Raw genomic sequence first — 17,578 nt, forward strand, 5'->3', positions numbered from 1 at the left:
GCAGCCTTTCCCTTCTTGTAGTAACAGCCCCTTAATTCTTTCACTGTTTGCCTCTACTCAGGACGATGTGCAGTGCCTAGTAGGGTTTACACCAGAGTATCCAGGTGGACCCTTCCCTGCCCAAGAGGGAAGGTGAATGCAGGACTCAACTTAGGCAAATTTGACTCTATGCTTGAGCAGAAGTGATGAAAAGATTGGCGTCTAGTTGCTCTGGCAGCACAGCCCCGAGGAGACCCTTGATTACTTCCCATTACCTAGATTCCCAAAGCTGGCCTTGTGCTGTGCTAGTCCTTTCGAGTTTGTTTTGCCAGCATTCCCTTTAAATATGTGAGCCATCTGATCATATTCTTTTCCAATGAAATTTTTTTTTTAGACTTAAGATAGCTAAAGTCGGTTTCTATTGCTTGCAGTCGAAGAATCCTGCGTGATCTGGGTTCACACTCTTTAGCCTCTTTATGCCCCTTTCCTTCCTATTTCAAGAAGGGGCAGTTGCAAAGAAACTCCCCCTGTTTTCAAATGCTGGCATTCTCACCAAGACCATATCCATACGTCCCATCTCCCAGTTCTTTCCTGCCCAGTTTGTTTTCCTGTAAAGCTGATCCAAGTAATTCCAAATTCAAGATTGGCTTCGACTTCAATGCTTCCTCTGCTTCTACCTCACTTCTTGCTTTCTTATCATAGCATCTGCAACAGACTGCATGTGATCTTCTCTTGATGTCCCATTTCCCTGCTCTGTCTCCCTCCCAGACCCTTTCTGATCGGGCTGCAGGTTAGTTCCTCCACTGGAATCACCCTCTTGAGCCACACCTCTCCTGACTTGTGGTCAGAGGGCAGCCCCCGGGAATCAGTCCTCTTTAACAAGCATAAAGAAATCTTTCTGATTTCCTTTGAAAGTAATCAAGAAAATTACTTATGGGGGACAAGAACAAACCCTTTATGGCTGGTTTGCTTTGGGGGAAGGGCAGAAAAGTTCTTGCCTTTCAGAATATATGTCTAAGGACCTAACATGTTCAAGGAACTTTAGAGATACAAAGATACTTTAAAGACTCTTCTTGTCCTTGCTGGGTGGTGGAAGAGAGATGTGAAGGGAGCTACCGGTCACTGCCTACCATGGCAGGGCCTTTACATGACAGGGTGGAGCTACTGCCGCTTATTACCTATGTATTATACTATGTGCCTGGCACTATGCTAAGCACCTTATATGCATTCTCCTACTTACCATTACAACTGGCCTGGACTTGGATATTATTGCCATTTCCATTTTGCAGATGAGAAAAATAGGCTGAGAAAAGTTAAATGAACTGCCTTAAGACATCCAACTAAGATGGAGAGTCTGAACTCAAACCCAGGTTTGCTTGAGCAAAGCCTGTCTATTCTTGGCCCATGCCACCGCACTGCTCCTGTTGCTTTGACAAGACACGAAGGCAAAGCAGGGGCTGGTATCCTTTGGTGTGTGTTAGTGCAGCAGGGGTGGTTTTTCCCAGGCCCCTCCATCTTCATCCTGTACTTGAATCACTAGAACCATGATTACTGTGCCTCCTGCACCCGGGGTCACCCTCCTCACCCCTTCCCACAATTCTGTATGTAAGTTTCAGCATTCCTTGGGTGAAAAGCCAGGGAGGGCCCTCACTGTTACAGATGCTATTTTAAAGTCCATTTCTACAGCAGATTGCTCCACCCTGTGCACGCCTGATCTTATGTCAAATGTTCTTGATCGAAATAGAAAGGAGCTTGGAAGTGGTAGCGGAAGACCCAAGTTTGAACTGCATTCTGCCTTTACTAGCAATCTAACCTTGACCAAACCATACAACCTCTCTGAGCCTTAATTTCCTCATTTATAAAATGGTGATAAACATAGCTGTCCTACCCAGAGAGAGAAAATATGGCAATTGTAAGGCACTACTATCTAAACTTTTTTGGGAAGAAATGATTCCTAACGTAAAGAATAAGGAAAACCCAGGTCATGGATTTAAGTTCATGGGAGATCTGGAGAAAGTAGAGGCTGGATGATGCCATGCATTGCGCCTTAGTTCCTAACCCTTCTTTCTGATTCTCTAACTGATATCTTGGCTTCCACAATAGAGCTTCTCTGCTAAAGGATGAAAATATTAATATTATATATTAAAATATTTTTCTTTGACTTCAATGTTTATTTTTTGCTTCTGAGTTTAAAAGAAATTCAAACATTTTTGCGGGTCCCTAAAAATATTGTGAGCACTGAGCCCCACGCCTACTGTGCCTCATGCATAAGGTGCCAGGAGTTCAGATCTTCCAAAACCTTTCCAGCCCATTGTGCTTTCCTCTGCGCAATGCTGCCTCCCAGAGCCTGGGGGAGAGCCAGTTGCCAGCCGCCGGCCACAGCTAGAGAAGGAGATTAGGCGTACTATGCCTCCGTGGCAAGGAGACACAAGGGATGACCTTTTTCATCAGGTAGACCCTGCTGCTAGACTAGCTGCTTCTCGCCAACGTGTCCCTGAGACACTGTCTCCTGCATCTCTGACAGTGTACTAGGGACAGCCCACATGCCTGCCTGTAGCCCTGCCTCTCTCCCTTCTCCTGCCTTATCTCCAGCAAAAAAACAAATTTTCCTGTTATCCAAAGCCTACTGTGTGCTGAGAATATTACATGTGTGATGTCCTTGGGTCATTATACTATACTTACAATGAGGCAATATCTCCATTTTACAGAAAAGGAAGCAAACTCAGGGGGAAGTCTAGAGTTCCTGCCACTGGTAGCACATGGCTGTCTACTTCTTGTACCTGTTTGAGGAACCCAACATGACTCCCTCTGCCCCCATCAGAAACCCACTGCTTTCCTTCTGAGAAGAATGGCTTGACCAGCCCAAGAACAGGATATGTATGGGGATGGACTTCGAAATTCCTTGTCCACATTTCCTACTCCCAGCTTTGAGAGGCACCTTGGTTGATCTTTGAGTATTCTGGCCAGGGACAGGAGGTTGGTAGAAGACCTACGGCCCCATCAGGCAATTAGAGGAAGACACAGGATCAGATTAGGGTTACATATTAGGTTCAGACAGGAGGAAAGCAGCCTAGTTTCTCGCCCAGAATGGGACAAGAGCAGCTGGATGAACCATAGGATCTTTTTCTTAGAAGACTCTGTGCTGCCTTGGACTTCTGAGAGCTCTTTGTCACTGGTGCATGTTACAAAAAGGGGAAAGAGCTTCAGCCTCTCTTGTCATCCCTCTCCTCATTTCCCCCCTCCCGCTAGGTTGAAAAGCAGCCATTAGACCCCTCAGATCAGGCCTAGGCATGCAAAGGGTTTGCAAGAGAATTAGAAAGGGTACTCTCTCCGGAGGGGTTAGTGACAAAAGGACACCCCCAGAGGGTGTTATAAATTTTCAAAATGCCCTTTCCTCTTGGCTGAGGCACCCAGTGCCTGGACCTAGGCTTGGCGTGGGAATGGGGGCTGGATGTCATTCCCACTCCCTGCTCAGCCTTTCTGCAGGACCCAGGACCAATCCGAGGGGCCTGTCTCAAGTCAGGGCCCTCAGCTGCTGATTTTCTGTGTTCAGCATTGTGGAATTTCCAGACTTTCCAGATGACATTCATTATTTTCCACCTCCCAATAAAAGAATCTAGATTGACTTCTGAAATAACATATTCTCTGTAATCTTTATGGTATAAAGCAAATCATGAGCCTTAGAGGTTCGAGCTTTGCCTTAGGCAAATTCCTTAACTTCCATAGGCCTCAGTTTCTCCTTCTTGGAAATGGGGATAAACAAACGACCTTACATGGCTGTTTGCATGAACTGACGGCAGGGTCCACAGTGCTGGCACAAGGTGGGTGGGTCTGCCATACCACGTGGTACGTGGCCCTCAGGTAGCCCAGGCCTGCAATGATACCCACAGTGGATGTTGCACGCCTGGTCCCAGCTACAAGCTCCGGGCCTGACAGACACTCAAATGCAGGCGGGTTGGTTAGGACAGGGAGGGCCGAAGAGCCCTGCACTGCAGCCACCTGCACCGCTGCCCAGGCAGGGGGCGTGCTCCTAGACGCCCGTGGCGGGGCCGACCCCGGGCTATGGGAGGCTGCGGGGTCGGAGGGGACAGTGGGCCGGGCCGGTGAGCGGGCGAGCAAGGAGTTAAGCCGGGCGGCAGGGCGAGCGCCTGTCAGACGCGAGCATGTGCAGTTTGCAGCGCATCCGTACTATGGGTGAGTGCCGCCGCCGCCGCCGGGGGCTCCATTCCTCCCGGGCAGCGGCGGCTGCAGCCCCCCTGCCCCCGCGCCGCCGCGGCGGACGCCGACACACAATGCGGGACTAGGCGCGGCGCGGGAGTGCCAGGCGGCGTGGGGGTGCCAGGCGGCGTGGGGGAGGCACGGCCCGCAACTCCGCGCGGGGGGAGCCGGAGCGCCGGGTTTGGGGGCGGGGAGCAGGCGGCGCAGGAGAGCGCCGCGAGTCCCGGCGCGGGAGGAGGAGCGGGAGCCAGCCCTGGAGACTGCGCTCCTGGCCGCACCTGCTCCCGGCAGGCGGCCGGCCCTGCCCTGCCCCTGCCCACGTCCCCTGCCCCGCACCGGTAGGTACCCCAATGCCCGCAGACAGGCCTTTCCACCGCCGGGAGAGGTGGCCGCGCGGGGCCGGCAGCCCCGAGCGCAGGGGGCGCGGGCGATGGGGACGGTGATGGGAAAGACCGGGCGACCGGACTTGGGGCTCTGGCTGATCCCGCTTCCTCTTTGCTTTCGGTTTCGAGGTTGCTGCCCCGGTTCGAGAGCGAGCCGCAGATTAGATAGATGGTGCGCCCGGGCTTGGATTCTCTGCGGGGGATGGGCGCACAGGGGGGCGTGTTGAGGAAGGGGGTGCGCGTTGGCAACTTTCCCCGCCTGAAACAAAGGGGTGTCGGGGGAAGCGAGGGGCAGCGGAAGGTTGACACCTCCTCTTCTTCCGGGCGGAGAGCACCCAGGAGGCCACCTCGGGAGGTTGGAAGCGGGTGACAGTCTGGGTGGAAGCTGGGGAGCCAGGGCTTTGGAGTGGGAACCACGGACCCTCCTAGTTAGAGGCTGAGGACTTTGCTGAAGGAAAGGGAACGCTGCCAAAAGGACCCCGCAGCCTTCTCCCCAGGGTGCATGGAAAAACTGGGTGATGGTGGACCCCACACCTAGGCGCCCTCGACTCCCCAGGTCCGTGTCCCGGGGCCCAGCCCAGCCCCCTGGCTGCCAGCTCTTCACCTGCCCTCCCTGATCTCTGGTCCTCCGTGAAAGATGCCTGGCTGAGATGGGAAGTGTTACAGCCCGGTTCCTGGCAAGGGTAGGGAGACATTGGCCTCTTTCCCAGGTGTCTTCCTTTCCCTCTTTCTATGCTCAGTCAGAAACCGACCCCCTTCCCTTCCTTCCCGGGACTGTCTCCTTTCTTTCCCCAGGGTTTCCCTGGGGGTGTTTGGCTGCCTTAGGTACAGAGCTTGGAGGTAGGAAGGCAGGGTGTTCAGGCACTGCTCAAGGCTCTCCCTGGAGGGAAAGAGCAGGACCCCAGGGAGCTGTCTGCTGGTGTAACCTTGGGGCTCTGCTCACCAATTCTCGTGTGTTCTCAGCACCCTAGTAATAAGTGAACTGTTGCCATGGCTATCAGCCTTGGGTAATTGAGAGGCCTGGGTTTCTCTCTGCTGTACCAGGAAGAGGAGTCAAGGAAGGGCCAAGCAACCTGCCTTGGGGGTGGTACAGTGTCTTTCTCTCTAGAAAACAAATGGGCCAGTTTCCAGGTCCCCGGTCCTTGGCCTTGTGTCTCCAGGAACAAGGTGCCTTCAGTTCTGAGCTGGCTTACATGTGACCACCAGCTCCTATCCTGTGGCAGGACAGCCCTTTGGGAGCTCAGATTTTTTTCCCTGGTTGGAAGACAGATACATCTGCTTGCCTGTGAGACAGAAGGCACTGGAGGGCCCAGGACTAGTGGAGGACTCTCCCGCCTGCTCATGTGAATGAGCTAATGATACAAGTAGCTTGGGCCAGGGTGGGCCTGCCAGGACACTTTGCTCTAGAGACACCTTGCTCAGGGGTGTGCTGAGATGACCCTTAGCCCCCATCCCTCAGTTTTGTGTTTGGAGACAGATATAGGCAACTGGAGAGAGAGTGTGGCAGGCGTTGGGTGAGGACGACAGGCTTTCTTTAGTGTTGATTTTGATCACTTATAGGTACAGGAGTAAGGGAGGTTCCAGGACCAATAAGGAGTAGCAGGAGAAAACTGAGTCCCCTGAGCTATAGATTTGTGGCCCTGCAATTTGTGGCTAAAGTCAGATGCAGGTACTAGACCAGAGAAGCACAGCTAGGCCCACTCCTATGGACCTTCCCACTCTAACAGGGCAGGCAGGGTTGATTATCACTCAAGTCCCCATTGGAGGGGCTTTATTGGTTTATCCCAAGCTGTTTATTCGGAGCTGAGAGTAATGATATGGAGGCCCGACCTCCGAGCCTCCAGTGGTGAGAGGATGGACTTTTCTGTGGCATGTTCCTCAAATACACTGATGGGAAATTGATAGTCTCCTAACTTCCTGTTTTGAACTGATGAGGCATGAATTTTTACATTTATAAGTGAGTTAAGACCCTCAAGTCCTTGAATGTTAGATATTAAATGAGTTAATGAGCATTATACTGTGTTTATTTTGGTTGTATCAGATTTACATATTGTTTCTAAAGGGAAAGGTGTCATTTTACAGGAAGGGACCAAATTACAGCTTTTGTGGTAGGCAAAGCTCAGTGTTGGTTTTAAAAGTGTAGTTTTTATCAGAAAAGCTCTTGCTGCAGCACTTAAGCAGCAAGTGTTTTTTTCTGCCTACCTCCCAGGAGCTCCTTCCTGGTGGACTTTTTCCTGGTAGACAGTTTCCAGCTAGAATGTTAGTGACTGTCAGCCTCTAGTTTCTGAGGAGGGTCTCCAATGATGTTGGGGACTCTGATGTCATAAGGAGAGACCTGGGTAAGGGCAGTAGAGTGAGGCAGCTTGATCTTATCGGCAACTATATCAGATCTGGCTGTCCTTGAGGGGAGGGAAGGGATAGCTAACCCTCCCAGAGCCTGGCTGTTTTCAAGTTTGTATCCTTTTACTCTTCTCCTCCCTCCTCTCCCCACCTCCCATGTACAGATAAGGTGGTTTGGGTATATTTTTCAATTGCAGAAACCTTCCTTTTAAGGCGAGGATAATTTCTGACCTGGCAAAGTCTTATCTCCCTTTGTGGCAACACCTGGCTAAGGAGGGAATATCAGATGGGATTCTCGTGTTCTGAGCTGAGGAATTTCAGCCTCTGTTGGCCAGATCTTCTTCTTACTCTACATCACTTCTCAGAAATCAGGCTTTGTCTTTGAAAAGTAAAGTGAAAGCTGATTTCTAGGGAAGGGGTATAAGGGGGGCACTTTTGGTTTGCTTCCCCTTAGGGAAACTGAGTCCCACTGAGAGTTGGCACACTGGCTGTGGTGTGTGAGAATGCATGTGTTGGGGAAGTTTTCCTTTCCTGGGATTTAAGGGCATTTAAAATCAAGTACCCGAGTAGATCCATAGGTTATACTTTTCTGCTATAAGATAAAGATGCACTCGTAGAATTTACATACCAGGGTGTTTGGTTCAAGATATATATTTGCCTCAGACTTTGAGCTGTGGGATGCCCCATGCTGCTGTGATTCAAGGAAAAGGCAGTGGTTTGCACCCCGAGACACACATCCATAGATAGAACTGAGGTAAAGTCAACCATCACATTTCCAGGCTAGAAAAGAGGGTTTGCTCCTTTCCCTGTTTTCACATTCATCAGGCTGCATTTATACGTAGTGTGGACTTCGGATCTCCTCCCCTGTGAGGCTACACTTCATGTTCATTTTAACATCAGTTCCCCTATGTATAAATGTAGTGGAGTTGAGGTGACAGAGTGATGCTGGCCCCCTGCTCCTTCAAAGGATGGTTCTGAAAGGCGACTTTCCACCCTCCTCTGATTTTGGTGCTTGCACTTACCTTTGGATCACAATCCAGTCTGGCAGTTTGAGGAGCAACCGAAGTCATTGACAATTTGCGTTTCTGAACATCCAGCTTTTCACCGTCCTTTACTCTGCTGGCTCCCCAGTAGGGAGTTTAATATTTTTTCAGGATTCTTGCCTCCCAGTGTGGCTGGTATTGTAGAAGAGACAGCATCTTTGAAATGAGGGCAAACCGTCTACACCGACAGGTCTCGGGTCCTCAGATTGCTCCTTCCGGTTGCTCCATCTTCTAGAAGCATGACAGTTTGTTGTTGTTGTTGTTGTTGTTTGTTTTTTTAAATAAGACTTCAGCTTTCAATTAATGTAGGGAGAGCTAATAAATATGAAAAGATGAGAGGAGAGATCACTTTCTGCCACTCCTTTGCTTCCCAAAAGCCCCTCATTCAGAACATACTGGATTATCCACTTCTGACTGCTTTTGCAGTTAGACTTGAATGACGAATGCCATCTAGCTGGCCCATTCATTCATTGTTTCCTTTCAGTTATTAAGAGGCACCCCTGTCACATGAGCTTCTGGAATGATCTGTTTCCATCAGAAAGGTCACTCACCCTGAGTTTTAGTAAGGCCTTGACATCAGCCCTGAGGAGCTAGGGATGCCAGCCAAGGAGATTGAAGGGCCACAAAGAGAGGATTCTTTTCTAGACTTCTGAGGGGTGATTCATGCTTCAAGATAAAATGTGCTTCCTGGGGCTCCATGGTTTCATTGCTTGCACAGTCAGTGGAGGGACAGGCCCTGGTGCAGCGAGAAGCCCACCTTGCTGACAATAACTGCCATTCTTCAGAGCACTGACAGGGACTTGTTTTTAGCCCACTGACAACCCCCATCTCCTTTTTCATTGCTATCCTTGGCCAAACCCCATTTTAGTCCCTAAGTCCTTAGGATCTCTCTCCTCCTTGTTCCCAATCAAAAAGGCCTTTTCGAAGTCAGGAATAAGGCAACCAGAGCATTGGTCTTACTTTCATCTACTTTCTTAAAGAAAATATAGACAAGAAATATCATTACCACTGGGCAAAACACAAGCAGAGGTTCCAGATTTTTGTCTTGTTTTCTTTTTTTTGTCTTGGCATAAGCAATGAGATGACCTTCTTATACTGACCTATAGATGCTGTAAAGCTTTCATATAGCCTGCACACATGGTGAGTGCTCATTAAATCACCAGCTGTGGTACTTGGATGTGATCAGATACCCTGATTTCTAGGTCATTGGGCAATGATTCGTTTGTGTGTGAGCTGATGGTTGGCAAAGGCTTCAGGAATCAGGAAATCTGGGATCCCTCCCTGACTCACTCACTTGTGTGACCTTGGACAGCCCATTTCAGCCCTCTGAGACTTAATTCCACAAATAGAGCTTCAGCTGGCTTCAGTGATCATGGCAATAACAATGACAGCCACCGTTTATTAGGCTAAGCATTTACATATGTTGTTTTCTCACAGCAATGAGATAGCTACTATTAATTATACCCATCTAACAGCTGGAAACACTGAGGCTCTGTAAGATAAAGTGATCACACATATCATACTGCTAGTAAGTGTCTAAACTGGGACTTGAACTGAGATCTATCTGATTTTTTTTTTTTAGTAAAAAAAAATTTCTAGAGATGGGGTCTCTCTCTGTCACCCAGGCTTTAGTGCAGTGGCACAGTCATAGCTCACTGCAGCCTTGAAATCCTGGGTTCAAGCGATCCTTCTGTCTCAGCCTCCCTAGAACTACAGGCATGTGCCACCACACCTGGCTACTTTTTAAATTGTTTATATGGAGACAGAGTCTCTATAACTTCCTTTGTTGCACAGACTGACCTCAAACTCCTGGCCTCAAGCAATCCTCCTGCCTCAGCCTCCCAAAGTGCTAGGATTACAGGGATGAGCCACATTTCCCAGCCAGTCTGAATCTATTGTGTTTTATAAGCTTGGATCAGATGATAGAACAAATGTTTGGGAGAGGGTAAAAGTGGAGGCAGTATAGGGTAACATATAAAAAGGAGAATTGACCGGGCACAGTGGCTCACGCCTGTAATCCCAGCACTTTGGGAGGCCAAGGCGGGTGGATCACCTGAGGTCAGGAGTTCAAGACCAGGCTGAGCAACATGGTGAAACCCCATCTCTACTAAAAATACAAAAATTAGCTGTGCATAGCAGCTAGTGCTTATAGTCCCAGATACTTGGGAGACTGAGGCAGGAGAATCACTTGAACTTGGGAGGTGGAGGTTGCAGTGAGCTGAGATTGTGCCATTGCACTCCAGCCTGGACAAGAGCAAAATTCCGTCTCAAAAAAAAAAAAAAAAAAAAAAAAAGAGAGAGTTGATGTGGATTAAACACAACTAGTTAAAAGGAGACAGAAGTACAGATTCTTATTTGAAAAACATCGTCTCAATGAATGTTCGGTAAGGAGAGGTCTGTGCCCTGCAGTAGGGAAGTAGACCAGATGGCCTGGGAGTTACTGTAAAGGGAACATGCTTTCTGCTTGGCGTAGGAATATATCTCATAAACCCCATTTAGTTTTGATACCAAAATTTTCCTCTTGCTTAACGGTCTGTTTGGGCAACATTTTTCTTTCTGTTATCCTACTGTCACTAGTCATAGAAGCTTATCTTTGCAGATTCTTGACCCCAATCTTCATCCTCCAACCTAGTTTCTGGGCCCCGGATTCAAGCGATTCTCCTGCCTCAGCCTCCCGAGTAGCTGGGATTAGAGGCATGCGCCACCACACCTGGCTAATTTTGTGTTTTTAGTAGAGACGGGATTTCTCCACGTTGGTCAGGCTGGTCTGGAGCTCCCAACCTCAGGCGAACCGCTCGCCTCAGCCTCCCAAAGTGCTGGGATTACAGGCTTGAGCCACCATGCCCAGCCCAGTCATTACTCTTTTAACCACTTCAGTGGGGCACCAGAGAGGTGGTGTCTGTACACCCTTATACTCACCATTCCAAAGTCATGGGGAGCAACCCTTATGTCTTGTCTTAAAACGTAAACTAAGCCAGGCAGAGTGGCTCATGCCTGTAATCCTAGCACTTTGGGAGACGGAAACAGGAGAATCCCTTGCCAGTTCAAGACTAGCCTAAGCAACACAGTGAGACCTTATCTCTACACAAAATTGGCTGGGCATGGTGGCACATGTCTATACTCCCAGTTCCTTGGGAGGTTGAGGTGGGAGGATCACTTAAGCCCGGGAGGTCAAGGCTACAGTGAGCTATGACCGCACCACTGCACTCCAGCTTGGGCAAAAGACTGAGACCCTGGGGACTCCAGGGCCTGCTTCAGTCCAGGATTCTTCCCCCTATCCCTGCTCCTCTGCCACTCGGGTCTCCAGAACTTGTGGTCTCTGGTTGGTATTTTTTTGTTTTTGTTTTTTAGAGACAGCATGTTATTCTGTCACCCAGGCTGGAGTACAGTGGCACAATCATAGCTCACTGTAGCCTTGAACTCCTGGGGTCAAGCAATCCTCCCACTTCAGCCTCCTGAGTAGCTAGGACTATAGGTGCACCACCTATATTAGCACCTTGCTAACGTAGCTGATGCTTTCTGGGCAACTCAATGTTAGTGAGAATATACTCCCTCTGTTGCCCTAACTACTTGAAAGGGCAAGGCTAAGCCATATACTCAGCCCAGGGACTCAGGGGACACGTCTTCTTTGTTCATGGAATTGGGCTAGGGCTAGGCTGTCTTCAGTTCCCTTTGAACAAGTCTTTTTCTTTCTTTCTTTCTTTTTTAAATGGAATCTGGCTCTGTTGCCAAGCTGGAGTGCAGTGGTGCAATCTTGACTCACTGCAACCTCTGCCTTCTGGGTTCAAGAGGTTCTCCTGCTTCAGCCTCCTGACTAGCTGGGACTACAGGTGCACGCCACCACCCCCAGCTAAGTTTTGTATTTTTAGTAGAGATGGGATTTCACCATGTTGGCCAGGATGGTCTCGATCTCTTGACCTCATGATCTGCCTGCCTTGGCCTTCCAAAGTGCTGGGATTACAGGCATGAGCCACCACACCTGGTCCAAACAAAGCCATTTTCTAAGGACCCTTGGATTATTTCATTCCTTGGTACATCTTCTATTTTCATTTCATCATATTCAAGGTTGAGGATCAAATGAGTTCCCATTGAACCCACCAAACCAATATTTTCCATCCCTGCCTATCTTATGTTCTCCTCAGCTCTTATTCCCCTATCTCCATTATTTCTAATGGTGGTACCATGCTACTGGGGGGATGAGAGATGATTTCATTTGGTACAGGGACAAACATTTCATTTTAATAGCTATGTTTCTAGTGAGTATAAAGAAACATGACTCATTGGAATGTACTCATCAAGCAACTTAATTTTGCCTCCCACTGTCTCTTTATGTTTATCCAGTGGGATTAGTTCTTTCCCTGGTCTAGGGTGAAAACTTAGGCCCTGTAACTTTTCTGGTTATTCATAGGAGAAGGTTCTGTGATCACTTTAAGTCTTACAAGCATAGTCTCAACTAAGTACATAATATACCCAATCTATGAAGCAGAGTCTCATGGAAAAAACTAAAAAATAAAATAAAATAAAAATACATCTACTCCTTTGTCACTGGACTGGGAGGGGCAGGAAAGTGCTCACTGGGTACATTGTCTGCTGGCTTCCAGCTTCCTGGTCCATATTTTTATCAGATTCTCAGAGAACCCTCCCTACCCTCCCAATTGCTGGGATATCTCACTTCTATTGTCTTGAAAAGAGCAAATTATCAGCCAGATGAGGTGACTCACACCTGTAATCCCAGCACTTTGGGAGGCTGAGACGGGCCGATCACCCGAAGTCAGAGTTCGAGACCAGCCTGGCCAACATGGCGGAAACCCTGTCGCTACTAAAAATAAAAAAATTAGATAGGCGTGGTGGCAGGTGCCTGTAATTCCAGGGAGGCTGATGCAGAAGAATTGCTTGAACCCTGGAGGCAGAGGTTGCAGTGAGCTGAGATTGCACCACTGCATACCAGCCTGGGAGACAGAGCAAGACTCTGTCTCAAAAAAAAAAAAAAAAAAAAAAAAGAGCAAATTATCCTCTATTCTAGATCATTGCTCCTTCCTCAGCCCCTGAAATCCAGTGGTTCACCTCTCTAGCCTCTTTCAGCTAAGGTCCTTCAGTCTGCCCAAGGGGCCATCTCATAGAAGACCTGCTCTGACCTCAAGCCAGCCCACATTAGTGCATGTGGCCCGCATTGGTCCAAGGAAACAATGACACATCCCTGGGCGCAGTGAACCTGGGAAGGCAGGCTGACCCCAGCTCAGCAGTCTCCCTTGGCTCCTCCAACAGCAGATGGCCAACTTGTGTCCCATCCTTTGGATGTCTCAATAGGTGGTCAGGTGCAAGTCCACCATGTCCTCCCAGTTGCAGGGGACAGACATCAAGTTTCCTGAGTGGTCCTGGTGAATCCCCCTCTCACCAACTTGATAGGAGGGCCAGTTCTCTATGGGGATAGGGTGAGATATCACAGCACACTAACAGCAACCCCAAAGTTCCTCCACAAAGATTCTTCCCCAGTCTCTGCCCATTCTGACCCTCTATACCCTCAGCTTGAGAGAGGGGCCCTTGCGCACCTCTTTTGAAAATGCGCGTCCTTCTCTGGTGTCACACTTACGCACATTATACCTGTTGCATCTTGCTGCCCTAGTTAAGACTTTTTGATTTAATATCTTGTTATATGTGTATCATCAAAACCATCATTGTCACAATAAGCCCATGATTTCGTGGATATTATTGCTTAGAATAAGGCTACAGTACATATTTAACTGAAAAAAAAACTGACTTAAATAAAAAGGTTAATGACAACAACTGACATTTATTGATAACTTATAATGCCAGGTTGCTGTTTGTAGTACAGTAAACATGCTTTCTCACTTAGTCCTCATGAGGAAGGTACTTATATTTTCTCTATTTTACAAAGAAATAAACTGAGCCTGGGCACAGTGGCTCATGCCTGCAACCCCAGCACTTTGGGAGGCTGAGGCAAGTGGGTCACTTGAGGTCAGAAGTCTGAGACCAACCTGGCCAACATAGTGAAACCCCAAATCGACTAAAAGTACAAAAATTATCCGGGCATAGTGGTGGGCGCCTGTAATCCCAGCTACTCAGGAGGCTGAGGCAGGAGAATCGCTTGAAACCAGGAGGCAGAGGCTGCAGTGAGCCGAGATTGCACCACTGCACTCAAGCCTGGGTGACAGAGTGAGATCCTGACTCAAAAAATAAATAAATAAATAAATAAATAAATAAATAAATAAATAAATAAATAAATAAAAATTAAAAAATAGGCTGGGCGCAGTAGCTCACGCCTGTAATCCTAGCACTTTGGGAAGCTGAGGCGGGCGGATCATGAGGTCAGGAATTCAAGACCAGCCTGGCCAACATGGTGAAACCCTGTCTCTACTAAAAATACAAAAATTAGCTAGGCGTGGTGGAGGGCGTCTATAATCCCAGCTACTCGGGAGGCTGAGGCAGGAGAATTGCTTGAACCTGGGAGGCGGAGGTTGCAGTGAGCCGAGATCGCACCACTGCACTCCAACCTGGGCGACAGAGCTAGACTCTGTCTCAATGAATGAATGAATGAAAAAATAAATAAATAAATAAATAAATAAAGTGAGGCAGAGAGGTGAAGCAGCATGCCCAAGTCACATAATTGGTGTCAAAGCCGGGATTCGAATGGAAAGAATCTGACTCCAGATTGTGAAAGAATCTGACTCCAGATTACTAATCTGACTCCAGAGTACTCCAGAGTACCACCCTCTGTCATTTCCCGTAGGGCAATGGGTAGCCATGCCGAGTCATGAAGGTGGCATGCAGGGATGGGAAATGCTACCTTAGGAGATAATTGACATCCTTTGCCCTGGCATTCAAGCTCTCCATAGCCTTTACATTCTTTTCCAAACGTATCTCCCCAGCACCCCCAGGAACTCCTTCTATGCCCTTTCCCAGAGCCTAATCCACTTGAACAACTAATCTGGCATACACACACCCACCCCTGCTTCAGTTGTTCCAATGCCTGAAGGGCACTCACCTGCCTTGCTGCCTACCCAAATTGTAGTCCTTTTAGAAGCCAGAGACCATCTCTGCTGCAAAAGTGCATTTAAACAAAACCACTTCTGTTAGGATCTTTTAACTACTCTTATCATTTGTCACCAGGTCACAATTATTATGTGCGTTTATGCAAAGGGCAGTGAACAAGAGTTGGCAAACACAGATCCTGATCTCTTCATGCAGTGCCACTATCTGCTTGTTAGCATGCGGTTATCTGCTTGTCTGCTAACTTATGCAAGACTCTCAACTTCTCTGAACGTTGGTTTCATCTTTAAGGGGTGGGTCCAGATGATATTCCTTCAGTTTTTTAATATTCCATGGTTGTTTTGCTTGCCATATTGTCTCCACTAATTTTTAAGCTCCTGAAGGCTAGAACTCTGTTTTGTGTATCTTAATACATTTCAGGACCCTGTACAAGGTTTTACACACAGAAGGCATTTAATAAGGTTAGTTCGTTGGCTGCTGGGAAATAAGCCCTGTGATCACTCTGTTTTGGCCTTGACTGACCTTTAGAAATCACCTTCTGGAGCCGGGCACGGTGGCTCATGCCTGTAATCCCAGCACTTTGGGAGGCCATGGTGGGCGGATCACCTGAGGTCGGGAGTTTGAGACCAGCCTGACCAGCATGGAGAAACACCGTCTCTACTAAAAGTACAAAATTAGCCAGGCGTGGTGGCGCATGGCTGTAATCCCAGCTATTTGGGAGGCTGCGGCAGGAGAATTGCTTGAACCTGGGAGGCGGGGGTTGCAGTGAGCCGACATCATGCCATTGCACTCCAGCCTGGACAACAAGAGCAGAACTCAGTCTCAAAAAAAAAAAAAAGAAGAAGAGGAAGAAGAAGAAATCACCTTCTGGGTGATCACCAGCAAGGACTTTGCAGTTCTCTTTTTAGCACACATTTATAACAAAAGTTTGGGTCCTATCTGTTGCATTTTTTTCTTTCTTTCTTTCTTTTTTTTTTTTTTTTTGACAGAGTCTCGCTCTGTTGCCTAGGCTGGAGTGCAATGGCACGATCTCGGCTCACTGCAACCTCCACCTCCCAGGTTCAAGTGATTCTCCTGCCTCAGCCTCCCAAGTAGCTGGGACTACAGGCGTATGCTAACATACCCGGCTAATTTTTGTATTTTTAGTAGAGATGGTGATTCTCCATGTTGGTCAGGTTGATCTCAAACTCCTGACCTCAGGTAATCTGCTCACCTTGGCCTTCCAAAGTGCTGGGATTACAGGCATGAACCACAGCGCCCAGCCTGTTGCCTTTTTCCTTTGGGAGACCTAACGTCATGCTGTTAAGGCCCACAGTCCTTTCTCTGCAATTTTGAAATCTGAAGCACTATAAAACCAAAAGCTTTTCTTTCACTCAAGTGACGGCAAAATCTGACTTGGTCTAACAGAGGCTCACACCACACAGTATGAATATTCATAGATGTCACCATAGAAACATGAATGTGCTTGATTAGTGGGTGCTGCCCCAGACCCTGCTGTGAGGATTATGTAATTTATGATATGTGCTCCACATTACCTTTTTAAAAATCTTTAAAATTCTGAATTCCAGGGGTTTTAGATAGGGGACTTTGGTGCTATATGACCTTCCTCAACAGAGATGCCATTGGCACTGGAGTGGGACAGGTCTTTGGGCTCTTCAAACATTACAGAACCTCACCTGGGACCCTGCCACATTGGCCTGTCCCTAATCTCAGCCCTGGCTCCAATATAACTATAGCCTGTGGCCATGGCTTACCAACTTGATTTTTAAAAATATTATTTATCTTGGCTGGGTGCAGTAGTTCATGCTTGTAATCCCAGCACCTTGGGAGGCTGAGGTGGGAGGATCACTTGAGCCCAGGAGGTCAAGGCTGCAGTGACCTATGATCATGCCACTGCACTCCAGCCTGGCCAACAGAGCAAGACCCTGTCTCAAAAATAAATAAACGAAAATAATAAAATATCATTTATCTTGATTAGTAAATATTTTGGCACTCCCTTAAATTTTGAGCCTGAGCTGAGTGCCTATCTTGTCTCACCCTAGTTCTAGCCTGTGGGTCAATCCCTCCATTTCTCCTAACCCCACTGCCATGACTCTGGGATGAACTGGTGTGTCCTCAGGGCAGGGGGGAACTTGCTGGAGGTTTGCACTTCAGTTCAAGCTAGTTGGGACCTGTTGCCCCGAGGCCAAGTTAGCTCATGCGGAGAAGCTGGTTCCTAGAGGCATTTTCTTTGTTGTTATTATTATTATTTTTAACCTCCAAGTATACCTGGAGGCATTTCCTATACCTGGATGTTTCTTTGGATACCAAATGAACATTGTTCCTCTACTTTCATCTGGAAGGTGATGCAGCTACTCATTTGAGTCAATTTGCTGGTTAATTCCTATAGCTGCTTTGACTGGATGTTTTAAAACTTTAAAAAATATCCAAATGCACATGGAAAATCATAAAAGCAACACAGAAATGCACAATAATGGAATCTAAGGTGTTCTGTTGTGTTTTTGATTTTGTTTTGTTTTGTTTGAGACAGAGTGTCGCTCTTGTTGCCCTGATTGGAGTGCAGTGGTGAGATCTCAGCTCACCTGCAACCTCTGCCTCTTGGGTTCA

General features: G+C 47.9%; 1 protein-coding gene across 3 annotated transcripts in view; it reads left to right on the forward strand.

The window, feature by feature from the left end:
- Positions 1 to 4,122: 4,122 nt before the first annotated feature.
- TMEM229B (transmembrane protein 229B) overlaps positions 4,123 to 17,578 on the forward strand; it is a 43,415-nt gene continuing 29,959 nt past the window's right edge. Inside the window, exon 1 of one of the 3 annotated variants that reach the window (XM_023182321.2) lies at positions 4,123 to 4,173. The gene's annotated coding sequence lies outside the window, so the exon portion shown is untranslated. Of the gene's footprint in view, positions 4,536 to 17,578 lie in introns of all 3 variants that reach the window. The other 2 variants (XM_023182287.1, XM_023182294.2) reach the window with 2 other exon arrangements.

This window comes from Piliocolobus tephrosceles, chromosome 6 (assembly GCF_002776525.5).
Source record: "Piliocolobus tephrosceles isolate RC106 chromosome 6, ASM277652v3, whole genome shotgun sequence".
Classification (NCBI taxonomy): domain Eukaryota; kingdom Metazoa; phylum Chordata; class Mammalia; order Primates; family Cercopithecidae; genus Piliocolobus; species Piliocolobus tephrosceles.